Consider the following 5,924-nt stretch of genomic DNA (forward strand, 5'->3'; position numbering starts at 1 on the left):
ACAGATGTCAGGGTGATTGAAGTCCCCAATGAGAACCAAGGCCTATTATCAGGGAACTTCCACTAGCTGTTGGAAGAAAGTCTCATCCACCATTTCCTCCTGGTCTAGTTGTCTGTAGCAGACCACTACCACAATATCACCATTATTGCTCTAACCCTAACCCAGATACTTTTGACAGGCCTATCTCCAGTTTCATCCTGGAGGTCTAAGCAACCATAGAGATCTTTTACATAAAGAGCAACTCCTCCTCCTCTTCTCCCCTGCTTGTCCTCCCTGAACAGTTTATACCCACCCATGGCAATGCTCCAGTCATGCAAGCTCCCACCAAGTCTCTGTTATTCCAGTCATGTCACAGTTGAGTGACGGTGCTAGGACTTCCAGTTCTTCCTGCTTGTTTCCCAGACCCCATAGATTCATGTACAGGTACCTGGGTCACTAGCCAATTGTTCTGCTTTCTCAGGAAGAATGAGAACACCTCCCCTGTTGCCACCTCCTGCTTCTGCTTCCTCCAGGGCAACCACTTCCCCACTTACCTCAGAACTTTGGTCTCCAAACCTTTGCAAACTTCATTTAAAGTCCTCCTTACTAGGTTAGCAAGTCTGTCCACCAAGAAGCTCTTCGCACTTGCTGTTGAGTGGATCCCATCTCTTCCTTCTTGGAAGCCAAAGGCCTGCTGGTGATACCACCTGTTCAGCCGTGCATTGATCTGCAGGATGTGCCCACTCCTGCCAAGGCCCTTCCCCTTGAGGAGAAGGATAGAGGAGAATACTACCTGAGCATGCAGAACCCTGTAGTCACTGCTATGGGTCTCCCCTGGGAATGTTATTGGTGCCCACATGGATGAATAGCATAGCGTAGTAGTCAGAGGGCTGGGTGAGTCTCGGTAATCCCTCTGTGATAATCCCTCCAGACAAGCTGCAGGCCCCCCAAAACAACAGGTTAGGCTGGCAGATGGATGCCTCTGTCTCCCACAGAAGGGCATCTCCAGCCACCAGCACCCATCACTTCTTTTTGGTGGCAGTGGTCTTGATCCTTCCAACCTAGGGGAGGCCTGTTCTCCTCCACCAACGGAATGAGCTTCTCCTCTGCTTTTGCTAGTGTTCCATATCTGTTCTCCAGGCAGACTGCTGCAGCTGGAAATGAAGATTTCCTCAGGCTGCCAGAGCTCACAAGCTTCCAGCTTCCACTTTCCTGGGAGTCCATGTCTTCTCCCTCACTTAGCAGTGCCTTCAGCAGTTCTTACTCCACAGTCCTAGAGGTCTCCTTCAGCATGGAATAAATGAAGTCCTCATGGCGGGGAATGCTTTAGCCTCATCACCTCCTCCTGCAGCTCTCTTTCCTGCTCCCTGAGGCACACCACCAGGAGGCACCGTTCACATTGCAGGCACTCCCCGACCTGGCTGTCACTGAAAGAAACCTGCAAGCTGCAGTCTGCACAGCACCAAACCTGGACCTTTGTGGGAGCCTTAACACCTCACAGGTGCAATCAAAGGCAGTGGCAGTGATTCTGGCATTGTGATGTCCTCCAGTCATTTCCCTAGGTCTCTTAATCTGCCACCTCCCTCTTTCTGCCCCTCTTGCCATCAGACCTTCCCTAGCAAACTCCCCTGTAAGATGGCCTGTTTACTGCTCCTTGGCCCTGAAAGGTTCCTTTTTCCCTCTTTCCTCTCAACAGGTTTAAAGTTCCCCTTCAAAGAGGGGGACAGCAAACTGACCTGCAAACTATTTGTCCTGTTTGCTGGCCCTGTTCTCTCAGGGTGTCTCCTTTTATACCCTGCTGGGCCTGGACTGGCTTGAACCCCTCATTTGGGCTTTTGTCAGGCACCAGCAGCAATCCCTCACCTACCAACACTCCCAGCTTTTCCGACCACATGCCCAAAACACATACATCCCACCAAACAAACACTCAGCAAGCCAAACACACAGGCAGTCCTGGCTCACCTTCCCAGGGCAGGATCTAGTGCCTGGTGCCTGGTTTCTCTTCTTCCTCGTCTTCCTCGTCTTCCTCCTTTTGCTCCCAGCAAGAGGTAAAGACATAGTCATAAGTCATGTGTAGTTTGAATCTACTGACAGATGAGGTATAACCTGATCCTTCCCCACCACATTGCATTTGAGGGAAGTTCCATGATTCCTCCCTGCAGAGAGGGGTGCTGCAGAGAATTCACCTCTGGGTTTAGCAGCTACCCGTACCTCCCTCGTTCACCCCCAAAATATTATGTAGCAGTACAGAAGAGACATAAGAGAGCTGGTCTGTTTTCGGGTGAAAGAAGGAGGTAGCCAGTAGACTTGAAACTGAATGGATCCACTGATCCAAACCTCTTTAGGGAAGGGAGAGCACATGGGCAGTAATTATTATAAAAACCTGAAGGAGATGCACTTGTCTAATGAAGGCTAATCAGGTAGGCACATTCTACATTGGGAAGCATTTTATGTGGCTCATATCTTAAAACTCCTAGATAGATCCACAAGCTTCTGGATTACTGCTTGCTTAAGAATCACTTTAATTAGGTCTGTTTGCAAAGCCATCGGTTTTTTCATTAGTTGGAGACATGAAACCCCCCTTGTTGGCAAGAGGGCAGTTAGGTTTCATAGATTTCATAGACATTAGGGCTGGAAGGGACCTCAGAAGATCATTGAGTCCAGCCCCCTAGGAGTCAGTTAGGATCTCAGCAAGATAGGTGTACAAATCTTTCTTAAAAGAGTCCAGAGTAGGTGCTTGCACCACTTTTGGAGGCAGTCTATTCCAGGCCTTGGGGGCTCAGACAGTAAAGAAGTTTTTCCTTACACCAGCCTAAAACGTTTTTGGAGGGGTTTGTGACTGTTTGACCTTGTCATCTCTTGGGGTGCTCTGGTGAACTGACATTCCCCCAGGTCATGATGTACACCCTTTATATACTTACAGGCAGCCACTAAGTCACCCCTGAGCCTGCGCTTTTCCAGACTGAAGAGTCCCATGGCTCTCAGCCTCTCATCATAAGGCCTGTTCTCTTGACCTCTGATCATGCACATGGCTCTTCTCTGGATTCTTTCAAGCTTTTCCACATCCTTTCTAAACTGGGGAGCCCAGAATTGGATGCAGTACTCCAGCTGCGGCCTCACCAAGGCCAAGTACAGAGGGAGGATGACATCCTGAGATTTGCTTGAGAAGGTTGTTAAATTCAAAATTTCTTCCTGGCCAGCTTCTCTAGTAGTTATTTCACAGTAGCTGCTTCAGCAAAGATCTGGCCTCTTCATTTACCAACATGCTCACAAAAAGAAAATGCAGAAAGGGTGTGAACACCATCTCCCTGACACAGTTTTAAGACCTTGTCATTTTCCCGCTTCCAAAGATCAAAATCTTGTGCCAAGCCCAGGTCGACTGTTGGGCTAGTGCAGTTAAAGCATGCCAATTGTTGTAAAAAAGGACAAACAAGGCAGTGCTGTGATTAAAATCAGATTGGCTGCCTTTAACTCCCTAGCCTGAATGACCAGGTAACCACTGATGCCAGGCAAACTAGGGAGACAGGCTTTGGTGTGTGTGCAGAAAGAGACTTGAACTCATGTGTTTAGAGCTGCAAGAATACTCTACCCACTCTACTACCCCACTTCTCCTTCCATACGTCTCCACATCCCCTGCATGACAGGGTTTCACGCATTCTGGGTCACAAAGGTCACTAGGTAGTGGTGGTAGCACTTACCATGAAAGGTTGCTGGGCTGACAAGCCTACTTCGAGATTTTAATCAATATTCTTAAAACTCATTAGTATACATTAAATTCTGACTCTTTTTAATGGGCCCGATAAAAGGTTTGTATATTTTTGCTTAATTATTCTTACTGGAATGGAGTACCACATGTGTACCCATTTAACAAAGTATACTTGTTATTATGTTATTTAAAACAGAAGCTACAAGAACGTTTAGAAGACTGATAAAACTAATCAGCACCTTTAAACTAATGCTTTGAAACTGGTATCTTGCAAGCAAAATGCCAAGTTCATATAATCAACATCTCTCTAAACACAGACCATTTTAAAATATCACACAGGATGCACCTGAAGGATGTATGAAAAACACATGTCTGCCTTTCAGAGGAAAGAGGCTTTGCTTTGAGAGTGGAATTCACCTACAGGCAGTAGCTTGGCACAATGCCTAAGCTCTGCTTGTATGCCACTTACACTATCCAAATCAGACATAAGTAGTGCTTAAGCCATGTATGTGCTCTCTACACCGGTGTAAGCTTCATCCACAGCATACAAGTCCTGTTTTCAGAGGTGATATTGCTGATGTTTAGGTTGATTTTAAAATGAGTAATTGAACATTGTTCTTTTACCTTTTAGGGCTTAACTCCTGTCCACATTTTGGGGCAGAAGTCTCAGGACTGCCAGCTCCTGACAAGTAATGGTGCCTAAGGCCCCTGGCAAATGTTAAAAGAATGGCACAGTTGGGACTGGAGGAATTTTATGCCCCATCCCAATTATTGTGTCTTGTGCCATGAGGCGTGATGCTTGGGGTGGGTCATAAAATTAATCTGATCCCAGTTGTGCCACTTCACAGCCACCCTGGACATGTCCACACATGTAAGCATTTGCACTTGCAGCAGCTCAAATATAAGTGGTACAAATTTGAGCCGGGGTTTTTTGCCTCAGCACATGTGCCCGGACATGCACTTTGGTGTGAAGCAAATTGTGCCACTTGGGGCAAAATAACCCTGTCTGGCTCCTCCTGGATCTGCAGCCAGGGGGAGCTAGAGCCCGGGGCCAGCACCTATGCTGTCCCCAGCAGTATAAAAAGCTGCCCTGTCCTGGCCCCAGCAGTACAAAAAGCTGCTCTGGAAAGTAGCTCAGGGCTACTTGCTCACAGGAGCTTCTGAGGCCCAGCCAACTGGTACCTGAGGACACCAACCTTTGTGCCAGCTGGACTGCTACAGCAGCCCTGAGAGTTCCCTGCACCCTTTACCTGCTGCAGCAGTCTGGCAGTGGGGGCTGCTGCCTGGCTGTGGCCTGCTGCACACCTGCCGAACCCGGATGGGGATTGCACAGCTAGTAGAGGCATCTGTTCCTCTGGGCCAGCTGCCAGCTGGACTTTGTGCGGTACTACTGCCATGTGTGCCCCCTGCCTGGCAATCTGGGCAGCTATTGCCCAGAAAGTGTTCCGGGTGTGGTGGCCTGCTTTGAACTATCTAGCCACCTCCAGCTGGGTCCAAGGCATGAACAACACATGCCCCCAGTGGCTCAGGGTTCACAGTGATGGCAGGAACATGGCGGTGGCAGCAGGAGCACAGCAGTGGTAAGCAGGGGAGCTCCCCCAGATGCTGCTGGCACTGTCAGCAACAGGAGGTGGGGTGAATGCCAACCAGGGATCAGCAACCACTTGCAGCTGCTGCTGGCAACATTGGCAGTGGACAGCAAGGACTGCAGACTGCCCACAGACACTGCCAGCAGTATCTGCGGCAGGGTGGCGAGCAGCAACTGCCTGCAGGTACCACCGAGAGTATCGGAGGTGCCCTTTTGTAGGGGGTGCACCACCATTCTCAGGGGATATACGTGCACCCATGTGCACCCTGCACACTTCACCCCTGGTCTTGTCACTGGCCTCCCTAGCAGGAATTCTGGTGTTCCCTATTTGAAAAGTGAAAAATCCCTGATAAAAAAAATCCAAAGTCACTCAGTAAAATACCCCGGAATCCATTTTCCACCACAATTAAAAGACCACTATATAGAAATAGAGAGTGAGAGAGAGAGAGACAGCAATCCATTGGGCAATGTTTTATTGATATATCTACAGTGTTAAAGCAGTTTGGAAACCTAGCAGTGTCTCTATCATCATAATAAAATGAATTCTAAATGCCTATATGTTTTGCTGCCCCCCACAGGGGCCACAGCCCCCCCCCAGGGGTTACAGCCCCCCAACAGGGGCCAAATGGCTCCCACAGAGGCTACCCCCCC

The sequence above is a fragment of the Alligator sinensis genome, unplaced genomic scaffold, assembly GCF_000455745.1.
Source record: "Alligator sinensis unplaced genomic scaffold, ASM45574v1 scaffold294_1, whole genome shotgun sequence".
In the NCBI taxonomy this organism is placed as follows: domain Eukaryota; kingdom Metazoa; phylum Chordata; order Crocodylia; family Alligatoridae; genus Alligator; species Alligator sinensis.